The 20,746-nt window shown below is 43.2% G+C and overlaps 1 long non-coding RNA gene across 1 annotated transcript in view; it reads right to left on the bottom strand.

Annotated features, from left to right (window-relative positions):
- Positions 1 to 2,264: 2,264 nt before the first annotated feature.
- The window catches only part of LOC308480675, a 71,343-nt gene continuing 52,861 nt past the window's right edge, over positions 2,265 to 20,746 (bottom strand). Inside the window, exon 3 of the long non-coding RNA XR_013988216.1 lies at positions 2,265 to 2,593. This is a non-coding gene — a long non-coding RNA (uncharacterized lncRNA). The remainder of the gene's footprint in view (positions 2,594 to 20,746) is intronic.

Here is a 20,746-nt window from a genome sequence, read left to right as displayed (position 1 = left end):
CAAAGTGCTCAGAATGCAAGGGATTTGTGTACCTGTGTTCAGACAACAGAATTTCAGGTTGTGTACACAACACACATTTAAAGGACTACCCCCCCAATAATAATCCTGGAAACCATAGTTTGTTAAGGGTGCTGGGAATTATGGTTCTATAAGAAGAAATCTACATTTCCCGGGATACTTGAGAAGTGTAAGCTTTAAATGCATGGTATATATACAGCCTCCCCCTCTCCATTCTCTCTAATATGCTTCGTAATTAAATAAAGGCAAGTTTAAAGGGCACCTAATTATAAATTCAGCATGTTGAGATTTTGTCATCCAACTTGCAAGACCACTCGGTTATAAATAGCGTCTATCTCCAGCTGAAGAATGCTCACCGCAAATACCATACATTTGTCTTTGTCTATGCAGTGTGTGTGTGTGTGTGTGTGTGTGGACACAGCACATGCATATTCACTAAAACCCTTTCCCTATTGTGTCAATGTATGCAATGTGCAGGCAGTGTAATGTGAAGGGAAATGCATGTACTGCGCTGTCATGCCTTGATAAGGAGGGGATTGCGGAGGTGACCCTCATCATTTTGCTGAGTGCATTTGGCCACAGTGCCCATGTGTGCGTGTTCATTTCCTCACTATTGTTGAGGTATATCTTCCCTTCAGCAGAGTACTTGGTTGCCATCTCAGACTCTGTTGGAATCTAGACACATATAAAAGATGCTGTGAAAATGTGTGTTATTGTTTTTTTAAAGCGTTTTGAAAAATATATTGAATTTCCCATAAGCACCTAGTGTCACATTTGTATAATGCACTTAAAAACGCATTTAGAATGTTATATTTGCAGCTGTATAGCTGAGTCCTCTCTCTTGGGCTATTGGAGGTGGGGGCAGAGGGGTACTGCCATCTAGGCAGACAGGCAGGCAGGCAGGCAGGCAGGTAGATAGATAGCATCCTCCATAAAGTCTCCATAAAGTATGTGAGGAAGCATCCCTTTCCCAAAGGAAAGACACACTGTGCGTGCTCTAGGGAACTTATCCAGAATGCCTGATTTATTGTGAAGATGAAATGGCAATCATACATGCACAGGGCAGCTCAGCCCCACCCCCATTATGTGGGAACATGGCTGAGCCCTCCAATCTTGAGCGGCCAGGCCCCACCAGGCCTCCATGCAGTGCCACCCCGTGGTGGTGGAGTGCCTCATGGCCTGACACCATGATGTCACACATGTGATGTCACACTTGTGAGGTCACACACAAGTGACAAGGCCCCCCTCCATGTTACATGGAAATCGGCACCTCTGATGGCAATCATATCTTCCCGACTATTAAAAAGCACAGCAGTCCTGTCTGTTTTTGCCAATATTTTTTCTCTTACTAGCATGAGCCCAGGGTACCAGGAAGAACCCTCTATGTATACGCAGCTTGTGCACTGGAAACAAGAGCCAGCAAGGTATGCTAGCTGGGTTTGGGGGCATGTAGTTTTTTAGCTATGAGAAAAAGAACACAGACTCACCAAGCCACAAGGCTCCACAAGGTTTAAATATGGAGTCAATACTTATTCAGAGATTGATTCAGCAGAGGGGAAAGAAATGGCCTACAATTACACGACAGAATCAATGTTTTGCTCTTTAATTCCTCTCCTCCCTTCCTTTTCTTTTGGCTCACCAAGAAATAAGAATCCAATGAAATGCGTTTCCTCACAACCAGCATAAGAGCAATTTAGATTGCCCTGCTTAATGGACCAAATCAAATGGCATTGCCTTCCTATGAACAAGCCTCTAATAATATGTCGAGGTTGAGGCTTTCATCTCAATTTCTTACAGTTCTATTTTTTTCCTACTTAAACAAATGTTTCAGCAGTAGGGAAATCCTTTCCTCACACTTTCAATATTCAGTGTCTAGAAGTTGCACTTATTTTGTGTGCTTGGCAAAAGGGATCACATGGCTGTATTGGAGTCAGTTCTGAAGGCCCTTGATTCAATTCCTAGAATTCAGCTACAACCAAAACCTGGATGTGAGCGGTAGGAATAATAATGCTTAAGATTTATATAAAGCTTTAGAATATCCAAAGCAATTCTCATCTAGTAGCCCCGTTAGCCTTCTGACAACTCTGTAAGATATATCACTATTTTAAACCTCATAATGTAGATAGGGAGAGGAGGACAAAACAAGATTTAGTTGGCTTCGCTTATTATTGACTCTAGCTCCACCAGCCATTTTTTTTTGTTCCTCTTGTGTTGATCTCTCTGCATTCCACCTTACCATTTTCAGTGGGAACCAGACTCCCCTGACTGTACAGATGTTGCTCCTTCTAGAATCAGGACCTGAGATAATTTATCCACTTCTAATATTAGGATGTTGCTTCAAAAGAAAATTCACTCACTTTATTAACCTGATGAGATACCGGGAGCTAAAGCTTTGCTCGGATCATAACACAGAACAGTCTGTAGTCTATTGTTAGCATTTCATTCCGAAAGATCAAAAGTTGAGCATTTTCAGAGACTGAAGTACCCTTTTATCTCCATAGGTGCTGGTCTCTGTAGGTTAGGTATGGGTCGCAACTTCCGATAGTTGGCCAGTGAGTCTGCAAGACTCTTGTTCCTGTGGGTGTGGAAGAAAAATCCATTAATGTAAGTAAAATAAAAGTGGAATGTACATTATAGCTTTGCCCCTTGGCTTTCAAGCAGGAGAATGAAAGCCACACACCCAGAGATTTCTCATTTTCTTTTCCCTTTCATATCAACAAATTCCTGCTATGCTGCTTCTTTTTTATATACTTCTATGTTCTCAGTAACAATTTGTATGCCATAAGGTGTGGGGTTTTTTTTCTGTATGTGGGAGCATTCAAACATTCAACCCATCCAACAGCAGCCAAAAATTGAGCAACTCTGGAAAACTTTACCACTTGATTCTGCTGACTATAAAAACTGGCCCTCAGTAGATGAGAATTAATAAGGTGGTAGGTATAAAATAGGCGGCCAGACACCAGGTCTGGTTCTGCCTACTTTGGGCTCCAGCACAACACACAGATAACTCTGGACAAACCTACCGCAGATGTGTGGACTCCGAAGATTTCACATGAAGGACTGAAGCCCTCAATATAAAATAGAGTTATCCATTTCCTACATAGCAGAGGATGATTTCAGTGTCTGAATGGTAAGCTGCCGAGAAGGCTCATAGGTGCCTTATGAGCTTACATATTCATTCAAACTGAAAGAGGCAAGGGCATAATGAGGAGAAACAGGTTGCCATGAAGGAGTTAAAGGCTGATAAGGCAAATTGTAAGCAGTCCTGAAAATCTGTAGATAACGTATTTGAATGATTGATTTGGCCTGTTTAACACTCTTCAAGTATTTGCTGGTAATAAAGGCTTGTCAAGGGTTCTTCAATGAGATTATGAGTGATGATGCACAGGCTCCACCACAGATCTTCCCCTAGAGGGCATCACTACTAGAAAAGGTTGGGCGTGTTTAACACAAACTGAGTTTATTATACGGAGTGAGAATCATCTAGATAAACTTCCCATGGGAATTGAACTTACACCCTAGAACAGAAGGCTCTCCAACATATTCCTCAGCAGACATAATAATGTGGAAAGTGTTGTTTACAGGTGGAAAGTTTAAAATCTTCTGATGTAGTAGATCAGAGATGGGGAACCTACAACCCTCCAAATGCTGTTGAACTCAAGCACCCATCAGCCCCACCCAGCAAGACTGAACGGCCTTGAGCCAGAATGATGGGATTCAGTGGCATGTGGCCAGTGGACTTGGGGGACTAGACTATCCCCTAGATGTTCCCTTGGACCTCCTTCTCAAAACCCAGGAAGCTTTTGCCCGGCTTAAGGAGGAAGGTGCAATGCTCACAAGTGTGATGTCAGGACATCACATGCATGACGTCCTGTCCCCCCAATCGCCCTTGCAAGTGGCCTTCTCTGGTCCTAACTGTTCCTCTACAAAAAAAAATTACCGCACGGCACTAAATTGGGATTCGTAGTCCAACAACATCTGAAGAACCAGTGAGGTCTTGCTTCTGATGCTTGCTCAATACTTCTAGATGGCCATGCAGAAGTCACAATATTTTCATCCTTAGTTACCCCACAGGGATATTCTGAAGACAAAAGGTAAAGGCAAAGGGACATGGGTGGTGCTGTGGTCTAAACCACTGAGCCTATTGGGCTTGCCAATCGAAATGTCAGCGGTTCGAATCCACACAATGGGGTGAGCTCCCGTTGCTCTGTCCTGTCAACCTCCTGTCAGCTGTTTGAAAGCACACCAGTGCAAGTAGATAAATAAGTACTGCTGCGGCAGGAAGGTAAACGGCATTTCCATGTGCTCTGGTTTCTGTCACGGTGCCCCATTGCGCCAGAAGCGGTTTAGTCCTGCTCGCCACATGACCCGGAAAACTGTCTGTGGACAACGTAAACGCTGGCTCCCCCAGCCTGAAAAGCAAGGAAAAAATGGGGTGACTCCAACTATATGCCACCCTGAACTCCTCGTGCAATGGATAGATTCCAGATATGCTAAATACATAAAAATGAATGTTGTCATAAGATTTCACATTTTTAAAAAGAGTTGCCTGAAATACCTGATCTTTTCAAAAACATTTATCCCTACCAGCAATGTTCCTTGCAAATGTTTTGATTTCAAAATTGCTTCAGATATTGATTCTGGTGAAATTAGTTACAAATTCCACAGTGAAACTCATTGTGGCCATGAAGAGTCCTGTACTGTTCTATTGTTAAGACTTGCTTAGCAAAATTAAATGAAATTTGGTAAGATTCAGGGGTTGCACATTGTTACTTTGCTTGCTCAGGCTGCACATCCAAAAATGTCTGTAGGAGCCTTTGTGTTAAGAGATTAAGACATTTCAGAACTTGAATGACTAGAGTGAATTCAACTCAAATGGAGAAATGATTCCCATTGTGACTTTGGCTCTGTCCCATGTGTCCAATACAGCTAGTATGAAACTGTAATTCTAATTAAAATTCCCAAAGAAGCCATGGGTAAGTAACTTTTGGATCATTTATTCCCTGGGTGGGGAACCTCAAGCCCAGAGAGCTTTTTATTTCCAGACAAAAAATGTAACCTTTTAGAGACAATGAGATAAGGAACACACAGAATGACAGTGCTCTCTGGCTACGCATGTAGTCATGTGAAATTTTCATGGCCTATGTCAATTGCAAATGGGGTTGCCATCTTTCTTTTTCCAGTGGGGCTCCTGTGCCTTTAATTACAGTGTGACATTCAACAAATGAAACTTTCCCCAGCTCTGAAAACTTCTCCTACTGTATTTCTGCTTTTTGTGCAGCTGTTAAAGGCAGAGACCCCACTAGAGAATATTGTAGCAACTCCAAAGTCCCTCGTTTGGAATTTTGAAAGAATGTTTGTAATTGCCAATGGGTGAGGGAGAGGAGGAAAAATCACTTTAAATACCGAATAAACACCCTTTTGGGGAGTAAGGCAAAATAACATACAAGCAAATTCACCCTTAATAATTTCAGTGCCTTTCAGTATTCTTCATAAAAAGCCTCTCATCTCAGGGAAAGCTATCATTATCCTTTTCATTTACCTCATGTTTACCTCACCATAGGCAATTTCAACTCCAGAGGCTGTTCTGAAAGATCCAACTACAATCTGTGCCTTTTTTTTTTTTTTTTTTTTTTTTTTACCTCAGGCCAATATCCTATCAAGCTTTTGAGGCTCTTTTTTGGATGAGCAAATGGAGAAGGAAAAGAGCTCAAAAGCAGCTTTCAAACCTCTTTCATTATTAGCTGTAGTGAAAAATAAACATGGCTTCTCATGAAATGAAATGCCTCCAGGTATTATAATAGTATTTGTAAACTTTTCGGTTTCTGTCTTTGTTGTTATCTTGCTACTAGTTTATATATATATATATTCCCCTCAAACATATATGAATATATATTCAATAATATAAGGAACAAGAAGAAGGACAAATGTAAGAGGAGTAGGTTCAGTTTATAGAACTTCCATAACTTCCGCAGACCAAGATGGGAGCAGGATTCCTTGAGCACAATCTAAAGCTCAATCGTAGGATAATTGCATTGTGTGCTAAAGTTCCCAGGCCCAGTTCCCAGCGCCCCATATTTTAAAAGGGTCTCAGGCATAGCTGTGTCCAAATCTTTATCGAAAGGTTTATTGAATACAGATGTAAGGAAGCAGTAATTTCTGCCATGTTCTGGGTTCATCACAACTAGCGCTGTTTCTATGCTGCCACAGTTCAGCTTCCACTGAAATCCACACTATTAATCTCACCATCTGCTATCACTGAAACAAATGTAATTACAGTGGTACCTCAGGTTAAGAACTTAATTCATTCCGGAGGTCTGTTCTTAACCTGAAACTGTTCTTAACCTGAAGCACCACTTTAGCTAATGAGGCCTCCTGCCGCTGCCGCACCGCCGGAGCACGATTTCTGTTCTCATCCTGCAGCAAAGTTCTTAACCCAAGGTACTATTTCTGGGTTAGCAGAGTCTGTAACCTGAAGCATCTGTAACCTGAGGTACCACTGTAATTCCAATGTGTTTTTCAATGGAAGGGAAACACAAAAAACAATGCAGAAAATTACATAACTATTTCTGTAACATTTGCAGACTTAAAAACAACAGTGGTGATAATAAATATTGGATCATATTCGCTTGTGTGGTTTCTGTTCCTAACTCAGGTAGCAGCACTTGAAAACTGACCTACATAGGACCCCCAAAATCCATAACCGCCCACAGAACAGCCAGTAACAGAACAAGGATTCAGCTAAATATGAGGCAGCTTCCTGTGCCTATTGTTTTGCATGACTAGATGCAATTCAACAGCAAATAATAACCCCCAGTGCCTTTCAAATGGGACAACTACACCTGGTGAGTAGGTGGTATGAAAAGCCATGAGCTGCATCCTCAGTCTTATGCCTGTACCATGTGTAACCTCTATCTGGTTAAAAGATAAGAGACAACACAAACTGGGTCTGAGCTTTGCTATATAGTGTGCCACTGGAGACCTGGATATAGAATATTTATTTCTAGAAGGTTAAGAGTCTGAAAAGAGGACGTTACATAATTGTAGTAGTTAAGGAGCTATAAACAGACATCATTTGGTGTCTTCTGCAATAAATAAATACACCTGAAGCGTCAAGCAGATTTACCGCAGCCAGTAAATAATTTAAATTTAGCACCGCTCGCTTCTAAAATGCAAATTCACGCCATCATAACTTCTGCATTTATTCAAAGTGCACAGCACTATCCAATTCCAGAAAAGTGGTATAAAGGGACGCCACCTTCAACCTGGGTTTCTATGTTAGAATTCCTGCTCCATGATTGCAGTCATGGGATTGTTGTCTATCACATGACGGTATATGTTTTGACTCCACAGAGTGGGAAGTGACGAAGACAGGATGTTTGTGTTACTGTGTTCTGTGAAGTTGGACTATTGTCCTTTGTTCTTTTTCTCTTTGCTGTCTGATGCTAGAGAGAGAGGGAGCCATGTTGCAGTGCTCTGTGTGTGTTTATATGCAAATAAAGTAGATTAGCCAAAATGCTGAGTTGCTGAGGTCTGTCACACAAGGTGCACAAACTCTGCGGATCCCTAAGTGTGTTGATGTCTGTTGGCATCAGTTGCTGTGATGTTCGGGCTGAAGAAAACTTTTGAAGCTCCCGAAAGATCGACCAGGAGGGAGGGAACATGCCATTTGGGCATGTGTCTCTGCCAGGGTCTTCCTCGAGTGTTGGCTGAGCTCCTGACAGTCTATAGGTGTGGTGGATGTCTACTCCCAGTATCCCTGATCATTGCCATGTGGGATAGATTTTGACAAATTCATGAAGGATCTCAATGGCTACCACTCATGATAACCGTGTACCACCTCCAGTATTAGAGAGTGCAGGTGTCTGAATATCAGTTGCTGGGAATCACAAGTGGAAAATGATTCCACTCATGTTTTATTTGTAGACTTCCCATAGGCATCTGGTTGGCCACTGTGAGAAAAGGACGTTTAACTAGACAAGTCTCTTATGTTCTCATATAAAAAAAACTAACAAGAGTCTTGTCCTCTTTTGTATCTGACCATCCTAAAGGGAAGGTTCTGCATATTTCAAAGGATTCGGCAACACTCTTATTTTTTTCCCCCAGAGATGAAAGCTGTGAGTTAACCCTGAGTCAGGATAAACACATAAGTTTGGGGCTTGTACAGAATTTGCTGAGACTCAGGCCTCTTACAAAAGAGGAGAGGCCCATATATCTTTGCTGAACAGAAGGCTTATTAACACATATCTTTCTTTTAAGTGCTGCAATAGACTTCAACTTTTTCAGACCCACCTGTGACTCAATAGATGCATTTGCGGGTACACTTTTTGACTTTTTTGCGGCTCACTTTAGATCAGGCTGCAACCCAGCAGTGGATCCCGACACACCAGTTGAAGACCAGTGGCATAAGCGTTACAGAATTACAATAAAGTTAAATGTCATTAACATGTGAAATATGATAGTTTTATACTATACTTTTTGGCATTCAGTCCGTCTTTTGAGAATGTTCACTCTCAATAAAGCCAGAGAGGTTTCATGCATGGAATGTTGGCTTGTATTTTACTACGTCTGTTTCCATGAATTTCAACATTATCCACCAGTTAAACCAGAGATGAAGAACAACCCTCCTGATAACATTGGACTCCCAATTCCCATCAATCCTAGCCAGAATGTTAGGTGTGATGGAAGTTGTTGTTCAACAACCAAACCCAGTTTAAATGCACAAAAGTTTACAGCCCCATATAAAATACAACCTTTGCACATTCATGTAGCCACTGGAAACTATAAAAAACATAAGTGAACAGCTGTTCTCAATAGTATTTCCTGCACTGAATACCAGTTGACCTTTTTTTAGAGCTGCTTAAGTAGGGCATGGCAAAACAAAAAAAGATTGGGAACAACTGCTCTAGATGAAATTCAGTGGAAACTGTCGTTCCAGGTCTAATCAGCTTTAGTTCCTCTGTGGACATCTTTTACAAAGCCCTGGACTCACGAGTTATCCACATGGCACCTGCACTCATCTGGAGACCTTGTCCAGAAAGATTTATGTCCTAAGTAGAAGTAGGGACACAGGTGGCGCTGTGGGTTAAACCACAGAGCCTAGGGCTTGCCGATCAGAAGGTCGGCAGTTCTAATCCCCACGACGGAGTGAACTCCCGTTGCTCGGTCCCTGCTCCTGCCAACCTAGCAGTTCGAAAGCACATCAAAGTGCAAGTAGATAAATAGGTACCACTCCGGCGGGAAGGTAAACCGTGTTTCCGTGCGCTGCTCTGGTTCGCCAGAAGCAGCTTAATCATGCTGGTCACATGACCTGGAAGCTGTACGCCAGCTCCCTCAGCCAATAAAGCGAGATAAGTGCCACAACCCCAGAGTCGTCCACAACTGGACCTAATGGTCAGGGATACCTTTACCCTTTACCCTTTACCTATAAGTATAAATGTGCCTCCTACACCAAGAAATTTCACAAGGCCATTGGGAATGGTTGAATTTAGACACAGCCAAATACGATTGTACATTTAGAACAGAGCCACTGACACCAACGGGTATGACTAGTTTAGGACTTTTAATTTCAATGGGTTTATGCTGAGTAGAACTTAGTTGGATACAACCCATCATCTCAAATAAAGGAAAACTTTAAGAATTATTTAAATCCTAATTTTCTGATGCAGTTTGCATTCCACAGAACCAAAACTCAGGTATCTCCTTTCAAAACCCAACGCCCAGATATCAAAGTGAAAAGGCGATAGATCAAAACTGGGGAATAGCCATCATCTCCCACAACACATACAATATTTTCATGTCCTTTGTGTCTCGGTTTTTGAATTCTGGTTAGTCTTTTTAAATAATTTGTTTCAGCTCTAATGCTAACAAGTGAGCTCAATATTCCTCTTCACACCAGTCAACAATTTGTTTCCATGGTGAGCTATCCATTTAGCTTCTTAATGCTGCACAAAGAGGCTGCTCTCAACGTGAAGCAGATAAATCAGCACAGTCAAAATGAGCAATCATGGTTCAGTTCTGTCATGAAGACACGCTGAATACTAACCATGGATTTGTTCAACTAATCAAATTTAATAAACTCCCTCCCACTCTTTTGAGTGGGCACAGAAATCTTCTGTGGAGTGCAATGGATAACTTGGGAAACAGCTTTCCATCCTCATTAGGTGAGAATGATTATAAATCAGTGTTATTCCGCCAAGCTAAATTAAGTAATGGTGATTTGCTGAGAGCTTGGATCTTTTTGACCATTATCTCTGCAAAGTTAATGATTTACTGCAAAGGCTGTGGTCATTATTTCCATGTTTTCTATATACAGTAAGAATGTGTTTATATAGTTGTGCCTATTTAATTTACCCAGACTTCTTAATCCAAGACGGCATGGTACATTAAATCATTTTGGGAGTGGTTGATCTGCAGAGAAGTCATGGGTAAGAGGAGCATTAGGAAAATATGTATCTGGGATCCCAGATTGGGGTAAGTGGGGAGGGAACACTTGGGACAAGTTATAGGGGAAAAGCCATGGATGGAAGTGGGGAGATAAGCATCCCTTTTCCCAACCACCATTGACAAAATGTGTGAGAAGCATGTGGGGTCATGCTTTGTAGCTCTCCCATACGCACACACACTGGTTTGCCTGCTACACATGTAGTAGCTGTATCAAGGTGCTACTAACATATGCGCAAAAAACTCCTCAGAATGAGGATGTATCTTCACCCTTCGTAGCAGTAGCATAGCATGGGTTGCCAGTGCTTGGGGCCGCATAGAGGCGGTTGGAAGAGAGGGAAATGGACAGAGTATGCGTGAACATTCAACTGCCTGATGGCTCCCGCATCACCCAGGAGATTGCAGGCATAGAGATAAGAAAAGAAGAGTCATTCCATTGTCTGGAGAGGCCACTTTCTCGTTCACATGAGAACATAGCTCAGCAAGGGAAGCACACAGCTCTATTGAGGCAGCACCAGGTGTTGAAATTTTGCACCCCTAAGAATTTTGCACCCGAGGGAACCATCCCTGTGGCACCCACATGCTACGCTACTGCTATGCAGGGCCTCTTCCCCGAACCGTAGAATGCACAGCTGTTGGGGCATGGCTGATTTGCACAAGGGTTGTTCAGATTAATTCTTCTGGCGCTGATTCATACAGTGAAGAAGCAACAGCCTCAGTCTGGAAACATACCTTTCCAAGCCCAAAAGTCATTTGCTAAAATCAGCACTATTTGTAGCCGTAAAACTCCTATTCAGAGAGGGCTTCCAACAGCAAGTCCCATTGATTACATTAGAGCTGGCTTCTGAGTAAACATGCACAGGATTGCAGTTCATACTGATTAGAGAGACTGTTGCCCTAACTACTTGTATGCTGCTCAGAGGGGAGCCCAAAGAATGCAAATTTCAAAGTGGCAATTTGCATCTTGTTTTCTTTAAGCTTAAATGCTAGTGCATGCTATCTAGAACCAGAAAACACACACCACAGGCAATTTGGAAATGTATATAATTATGATTTACTTTCTATACCATTTCTGATTATTGCATTTATGTTAATATCTCCTTGTCAAGAATTCAGAACTCGGTTGTTTAGTAGATGTATTCATAGCTTGGGTGCTCAAGAGAGGCTTTGCCAGACAATTTGGCATTCGCTGCTGTGCAATATGGTTTGACTGGCTAGCCAGGAGGTTCCCTATGGCAAAAGTCCTTTATAAGGCTGTTAAATCACTCACAAAAAATATAGATTTCCAAGACTACGCATTCATAAATAATAGTTCTGGAAAATGCATGTTCTCTAAGCTGAGGGATTGAGGACGGTTTTAGGATGGCTATATTTCAAAACAGGCCAGGGGTTCTCGCCCCGTTAAAATCCTTAAGAAAGATCAAAGTTTTATATGTGCAGCAACTGCCATCACAGTGTGCCTGATGCCCATAGCAGTAACTTTGCCAGCTCTTGAAATAAAAGATAGAAATCTGTTCCTGGGATTGTCCTCAGAAGTGAAGTCCAGAGTGGGCTGAGGAGTAGTGCTGGGGTTAAACAGCATAAAAATTCAATTAATGACAGCAAAAAAAAAAATCTGAATGAATAAAATCCCTATGAAAACATTGACTTGCCTCCAAGTCAATGTTTGATTGAATGGTGAGCTTGCACAATGAGCCTTCCTTACCTCTATAGCCCCATGCTTTTGCTGCAATGACACTCCTGAAGCTAGAAACCTTTCAAAGGGCTGCCATTTGCAGTTAGACTCATGGGGGCTTGTAAACCACTTAATCTCCATCTTAAAATATTGGAGGTGGAGCATGAGCTCAAATTTTGGCAGGGGCAAACTCTGACTGCAGCATGCAGCTTGAAGTGGGGGGTGCTTCCGAATCTGCTCAGTTCAACACCACCAGTTCTAATACTCAGCTCCATACTTCACACATTTCACCCATACAATCTGCCCACATTCTTGTGCCTGTGGCAGAGAGACCATAACTCCGTGGTATATAGGGAGGTGGGGGAGAAATGCAATTCAATGTGAATGTATCTGAAAGAAAACACAAACAACCTTTAATATTTGCACTCCTCTGAATTTTGCAATACAGTTTGCCAGCCAAGCAATTTGTATAAAAAATAGATAAGTGGTCTGGGAAATATATAAGTGGGGTGTGAAGGGGAAGAACTGGGGGTTAATGTGAGGGAAATATAGGGGGTGACTCGGGTGAGCAGGGGCACAGGCCCTAGTATCTTCTACTTTTAAAGAAATCTGTAGAATGAACACAGTAAAATTCCAGCAAGTTTCCTTTAGGAAAGTGATCAGTTATCCTGTGCAACTCAAGTTATTTCCCATGACACACACCAGACAGATTTCAACCCATCTTCACCAGAAATTACTGATGTTCACATTTATCTGTATTTTCACTAAGACTGCAGCTGGGATGTAGCCACATTATAAGTAACTCAAACACAAAACAAGTGGATTTCTCTAGTTCCTACATATTACATTATTGTAATACATGGGGTATTATTGTAAAAACGTGGGGTGGTAGGAGTGACTGGTAAGAAATACAGAGAGATGGCACGCCTTCCAGAGCTTCTGTCTTGAAACATTTTGAGTTCTATCTTGAATTCATTTAAAGTAGCTAGTTCTTCCCTTACCACCTCTTTTCTGATGTATGAATTGCTTCAAAAAGGATAAAATTCTTCAAAATATAAAATACAGTTGTACCTCAGAAGTCAAACAGAATCCATTTTGGAAGTCCATTCCAATTCTGAAACATTTGACTTCCAAAGCATTGCTTCTGATTGGCTGCAGGAAGTTCTTGCAGCCAATCAGAAGCCACAGAAGCCCCACTGGCTGTTTGGCTTCTAAAAGAATGTTGAAAAACTGGAACACTCACTTCCGGTTTTTGATTGTTCGGGAGCCGTAATGTTTGACTCCCAAGGCGTTTGGGAGCTGAGGTATGACTGTAACAGTAAAATATCACCAGGTATTTTATAAGTTCTAAGAAAAACTAATCTGTCTAAAACTGTGCCCCACAAATGTCAGCACTGTGCCCCTCAGAGGTTCACACCCTAGGCAACTGTTTAGTTGGCCAAATAATAACACCAGCCTGGTCAGGCAGGCCACTTCCCTGTCAGATGGGAGGGGAGCTCCACAGCACAGATGGAGCTGTTGGGCGGGGGGAGGGGGGATTTTGCACTGTCTTCAAGGCAATTGCAGCACATCAAGAGGCCCAGCCACCAAGAAGGTGTGTCTCACTTCAGCCTAGGGACTCTTAGTGGGGTAGGGGACGGAGGTGGTGTTGTGGTCTAAATCACTAAGCCTCTTGGGCTTGCTGATCAGAAGGTCGGCAGTTCAAAACCCCACGACGGGGTGAGTTCCCATTGCTCTGTCCCAGCTCCTGCCAACCTAGCAGTTCACAAACATGGCAGTGCAAGTAGATAAATAGGTATTGCTACGACGGGAAGGTAAATGGCATTTCCATGCGCTCTGGTTTCCGTCACGGTGTTCTGGTTTGCCGGAAGTGGTTTAGTCATGCTGACCACATGACCCGGAAAGCTGTCTGTGGACAAATGGCAGCTCCCTCGGCCTGAAAGCAAGATGAGTGCCGCAACGTCATAGTCACCTTTAACTGGACTTAACCAGCCAGGGGTCCTTGACCTTTTTACCTTTACCTTAGTGGGGTAGGCATTCCCATGAATAGCTGATACAGCTTCTTCCCAGGAGCACTGATATAGCTCCTTACCAAGACCACAAGACACCCTAGGTATATCTCTGCCTAGAATCCTGACCCCTGGCCTTGTTTCCTTGCTGCATCCCAGGCATCTAAGGGCATCAGAACTAATTCCATCTCTTCTCTTGTGCTTAATTTACACTGCCAGTGTGCTAGAGTAAACCTTGGCTTCTTTCCTTACAAGAAAGGGCATCCGTTGTTATTCTTGGGCAGCAGCCAGGACAGACTGTAGGAGACCTACAGTTAATCCTAATTTGCTTAGTACTTGCAGTGGTATGGTAGCTATTGGAACCATAGTCACTCCCAGGGTATACTCTGGGTAACATCTATAGCAAAAGAGGTTAGGGTGGAGCATGTGGCTGTGTACTACATGAATGGCGCCTGTCAATAAATGGCAAGTTTTTTTTTAATAGAGTATTTTTATTAAACAATTTCAACATAACAAGATATCAAACCACATAATCAATCACATTATTTTTTCCCTCCCCCCCCCCCAGGACTTCCCTCAGCTCCTCTCTCTGATTTCTTTGCACATATTGTTCTCTGCATATTATAAAATTATACATATCCTTGGTTTATCTATCATGTGTTCAACTAATAAATTTGTGGATGTTTATTCAAAACCTGCCAAGGAGTCCAGATCATTTTGTTGTCTTTTTAAGTAATTTGTTAAAGGTTCCCATTCTTCCTTTAAGTCACGGTTGTCCTTCTCACGTAACTTATATGTCAATTTGGCCAATTCCACATAACTCATCAATTTTTCTTGCTACTGTTCTTTCGTTGGGATTTCCTCATTCTTCCATCCTTGTGCTAACAAGACTCTTGCTGCTGTTGTAGCATACATGAATAAGTTCTTTATTTTTCTTGGAAGGTCTTGTCCTACAATCCCTAAAAAAAATGCTTCTGGTTTTTTTTACAAATGTCACTTTAAACATTTTTTTCCCCAATTCATTATATATCATTTCCCATTTTTTTTAAACTTCTCTGCATTCCCATCACATATGATAAAAAGTCCCTTCTTTTTTTCTTTACATTTCCAACTTGTGTTTGACCCGGTTTTATACATTTTTGCTATCTGTATTGGTGTTATATACCATCTATACATCATTTTCATATAATTTTCTTTCAATTCAAATAAATGGCAAGTTGATGGATAGGCCGTAACCCTGTGGTCCTTGTGAACAGAACATCACACCACACCACACCACACCACACCACACCACACCACACAGAGACAGACATTAATTCCTGGGAACAGTACCCATAAAGTTTGCCACAACCGGTAAAATGTATAATAAAATCATATAAATCACTAGTATTTCCTAGAGATGTGTTGTTTATTTCCCTTTTGAGATCATCTACAAGACAGCTGATAAAAGACCACAAAAGTTTATTTTCCTCTGGAGAGCATATACAAGACAACTGGGATTGGAATGCTGATCAACATTCAGAAGTATTATACAGCAGAACTCTCATTACGTGAATTGTGGGTGTCTGATGCATCTTATCTGAATTTCTCAAACGTCTTCCCACAGTGTATGATATCTGTGTATCCCGTTGTGAATTGCAGTATTTTTCGAACTGCGCTTCTGATTATCTAAACCTTTAAGCAGCAGCAGTGATACTATAAATCATATCCACCCACTCCCCATGGCTTTGGGGTAAAGCAGATTGCACTGTATATAGGAACAGTGACTTGCCTGACCCATATTTCTTAAAATATTCCTCGGAGCACACAGATGGACTTCTCCTTCAATATGTGCAACATCTGTGAGAAGTTGTCTCAAATCAAAAGTTGTTACTGGCCCAAAGTGTCTATCCCCTGTCTATCCTTCATTCAGACAAGCAAGAGATACTATTGAGGGGCAAAAATATGCAAGGTTCAAAGCAAATCTAGTGAGGGATGTGGGCCTGTGGAGAAGAGGAATGGCCTGGGAAGAATTTCAAGGCCCAGATACAGAGACTTAGATGTCTATATTTTGCCCTGTGGCCCGAGATTCCCCAGTCTACTGCATCTCTGTTAAGAATTATGATAGACTGAATTCCCCTCACAATTCTTACATTTTCTATCTTGTTGTTATCTACTTCATTATTTATGTTTATTTGTGAATTTAACTATGCAGATTTGTTTCTTCAATTATGCTACTGGATGAAGTATGGAGACACACATAAATTGTTTTAATATTGTGGCTCATCTGATATTTCCACACCAGGACAGAGGAGAGGAGTAAATATTTGAAACTGTTGTAATTTGAAAGAAGGAACAAGACCAAAAGTTTGAAAAAAGGAATGCTACATTAAACCACTCGTATTCTGTGCTGATGGTATATAGCGATGCATTAAATTATTGGAGCAGCCCAGCTACCAAAGTAAGAAAGTTCAGTTTAATAAAAAGGAAAGTAATTCAGATTCTGTGCACAAGATAGACAATCTCTTACTTCAGTTCCCCAAAATTGTTTATTGGATTGTTGCTTCACTGGAGCTGCAAGATCCAATGTGGACTGACATATCTGTGACAGAATGCGCCTGTATGGAAGGAAGCTTTGTGCTAAATGACAACTCACATACTCATGACAACCAACCGAGTACAAAGCTGAGTGAAATGTTTTAATATCATTTCCCCCTGAACTTTCCTGTTTCCTTAGAACTTGTTTGTGATTTCCCATTTCTTTTTACACTGCACTGGATCTATGGTCATGGTGGTGATCATAGTATGAGGTCCACTTCACACATGCCCACTCATCTAGAAAAGGAGATGCCTGCAGACAGCAGGTGGGGATGCTGTTCTGGTCTCCACCGGACTTCATGGATGTGTCTGCTGATGTTGCGTGTCCCAATCCATGACCATTACTCACAGGAAACACATGAACTGAACAGATTTCTACATAACTGTACACAGCTGGAATAAACAACTGAGCTACTTTTGACATCCCAAGTGGGATTTTTTAATCTTTATGCCTTTAAACTCCAGATATCCTATCCCACTGCTTTTGAAAGTCTCTTAGATTCAGAAACATTTTTCTGTGTGGCATTACGACAACATGCCATTTCTTATTGTTTAAGGAACATTAGCACAAGATCTCTTGGGTGCATGGAATAAGCTGCGTGTGTTTCTGGATCCTAGCCATTACATACTTCACTTTGAGGGGTAAAAATCACACCTGTTTTGCACACAGCAAAATTTATATCCATGTAATTTTCATACATCCATGGACATGGATATCTTTATCTATCTATAGATACAGTATATGTTTTGGAAAGTTGTTTGTCTGCTTATCCATTTGCTTGTTTGTCTGTTCTCTGTTGGTTTGGATGCTTCTCAACATATCATTACCAAACTCAGCTCAAGGGTTCATGAGATGGGGAGCGGGTGGTCTTTGTTGACCCTGGGATGCGGGGTGTATTTAAAATCAAGATGGTGGAAGGAAATGTGACTTTGCATGGCTTCACCCAAAGTGTGCCACTTTGGATGCCACTGAAGATATCATTGTCACCCCATTTGGCGGGACTTCATCAAATTTGGCATCCAGATTCCAACCTGTTCTGATTTAGAAGCTTCTAAAGACACCGTTGTCTAACTCAACAGGAGTGTTCCCAAGGGGAATTGGTGTTTGTCTACGTTTGAACACCTGGTACCATTTTGAATCAAGATGGTGGACAGAAACATTTTTCTTATATGCAACTGCTGCAGCCAGAATGATTATAGCAAAAAATGGGAAGGGAGAAAAAACTCCCTCAATAAGAGAATGGCAAAAAAAGATTTTGTGAATATCAGCAAGACTTACAGCAGTGGTAAGAGGCCAGTCGGACCAAAAACTGATAGAGGAGTGGACTTGCTTGAAGGAATACATCAAAAATCATTGTTCTGGTATTAATATACTGATATGCAATGAATGGAACTTACAGAGTAAAAAAATTAAGAAAAATGGGTATAAGATGAGATAGTCAAAAATAATATTGATAACACAGTGAGAAGAAGAAAAGAAACAAAGGAATCCACATATAGGTGGAGGAAAGTCAAGATTTATGTCTATGTTTAGTTTGTATGTGTGATGAGTATGAGTTACTCGTGCATAAACTGGTGCCTCTCTAGGCTAATTTGCCTTGTTAAACCTTTCTGACTGCACAGCCCTTTCTAATTGTGACTGCCTCAGTCACTGGCAGAATCCGTCAGTGGGCGTTTCTTGAACCTCTTCCAACATAAAAGTTGTTTGACACCCAGTCTCCTCCTCCTCTCACTGCGCGGGAGTCTTCTGCGCAGGGAGGGCGTGGGTAGCGGAGGACCTGTGCCCTCCTCACTGAGTTCCAGTGAAGAGTCCTGGAGCCCTCTCTCCGATTCCCCCATCTGCCCACCTTTATCCCTGGTGTTGCGCTTAAATGCTTCCCCCTCAACTGAGCTGTATCTCCCCCTGCTGCTGGGTCCTTCTCCAGCATCATCTAGGAGCCTCCCCTTCGCCTCTCGCTCCGATGTCAGTTCCCTGACATCCACCTCCCCCCCAGAATCCCCTCTACCCCTGGACCGACCTGTGGGATCAACTTCGTCCCCTTCGTCGGCCGACAAGGCGGGGAACCCCCGGAAGGAACTGTCACCATCTTCTGTGGATTCGAAACCCACTTCCCACCCGCTCTTACACCTGCCAACGGGGTGGTCCTCCCAGTCTGATTCTTCTTCCTCCGAAACCTCTCCTCCCTCCTCCTCGGAGTCAGAAAATCCCTCAAAAACCTCTTCATCATCTGTGGTTCCAAATTGCTCCTCCCAGAATCTCTCCAGGGGTTTGGGTTTGTCCGGCAACCGGCGGTGGAATACCTCCACCAGATACCTGTCCTCGAAGGCTTCCGTGGGAACCCATGTGTTTTCGGACCCAGGTTCCCCCTCCCACGCTACCAAATACTCCACCTGGCGCCCTCGCCACCTTGAGTCCAGTATCTCCGTGGTCCTGTGATGGTGTTCCCTTTCTTCTACCTGCGGGTGTGTGGTGACTTCTCCCTCTTGCCCCTGGAATTCCCGCCCTTCCCTATGCAGTGAGAGCAGGGACCTGTGGAAAACCGGGTGTATTTTCATGCTATCAGGCAACTTGAGCTTAAATGCCACGGGATTAACTTGCTGTGTTACCTCAAAAGGTCCCAGCCGTCTGGGCTGCAACTTCTTGCACCCCCCTTTGAAAGGTAGACCTTGGGTGGACAACCACACCCGGTCCCCCACCCGTATGGTCTCCCCTTCCCTGCGGTGCTTGTCTGCCTGCCTCTTGTAAGTTTCCTTGGCCCGCTCCAAGTTCATCTTAAGTTGCTGGTGCAGGGCCTCCATTTCTTCCACAAACTGCTCTGCAGCGGGTACGCTCCAGTGTTCCTCTCCACTCCCCGGGAAGGCCCTGGGATGACACCCATGGTTGGCCATGAATGGGCTCATTCCCGTGGACACGTGTTCCGCGTTGTTGTACGCGAATTCAGCCAGCGCTAGTTTTTCTACCCAATCGTTCTGCCTCTCGCTGATGTAGCAGCGTAGGTATTGCTGGAGTATACTGTTTGCTCTTTCTGCTTGCCCGTTGGTCTCTGGGTGTCTCGCCGTCGAGAAACCCACCTCCACCTGCAGCAAGCTCATGAGCTTCCTCCAGAACCGGGAAGTAAATTGTTTTCCGCGGTCGGAGATAACCCTCAAGGGGGCGCCATGCAGCCGGAATATGTGCTCCACAAACAACCGGGCTGTTTCCTCTGCCGTTACAGCATGTGAGCAAGCTATAAAATGGCACATTTTTGTCAGTAGGTCGACCACTACCATGACCGCTGTCTTTCCCCGGGACTTGGGCAAATCTGTCATAAAATCAATGGATACCACCTCCCAGGGTTTTCCCGGCGTGGGTAAGGGTTCCAGTAATCCTGCGGGGGCAGCCCGCTCCCCCTTTGCCCTTTGGCAGCGGTCGCACCCCCGTACATATTCCCGTACATCCTCCCTCACCCTGGGCCACCAGAACTGCCCGGTCACGAGCATCATGGTTTTGTGCTGTCCAAAGTGCCCTGCTGTGGGGTTGTCGTGGAGTTGTTTGAGTACCTTTCCCCTCAGGGTCTCCCCCGGTACGTACAGCGCTCCCCTATAGTACAGTACCCCTTCCTTCTCCTCAAACCCTTCTTGGGTCCCTCTTCCGTCTCGTAGTTCCCAGATTTTAGTTTGCGCGAACACGTCGTTTCTGGTCAGCCCGGCTAGTTCTCGTTTCCCCACCAAAGTTCCCACACACACCCATCGGTCCTCAGGGATCACGTGTCGTTTCTCCGGCGCCCCCTCTCCTTCCAGGTACTCCAGTTTACGCGAGAGAGCGTCTGCTCTTACGTTTTCCTCTCCGGGCACGTATCGGATTTCAAAGAAAAACTTGGAGAACTCCTGTGCCCATCGAATCTGTCTCTGGTTGAGTACTCGTGCGGTCCTCCATTACTCCAAGTTCTTGTGATCTGTGCAAACCTGGATCTGTTGTTGCGCCCCTATCAGTAGATGACGCCAACGACGAAAGGCCGCGTAGATTGCCAGCAGTTCACGGTCA

The sequence above is a fragment of the Podarcis pityusensis genome (assembly GCF_964106645.2).
Source record: "Podarcis pityusensis genome assembly, chromosome: 6".
In the NCBI taxonomy this organism is placed as follows: domain Eukaryota; kingdom Metazoa; phylum Chordata; class Lepidosauria; order Squamata; family Lacertidae; genus Podarcis; species Podarcis pityusensis.
This window is presented reverse-complemented; position numbering and strand designations above follow the sequence as displayed.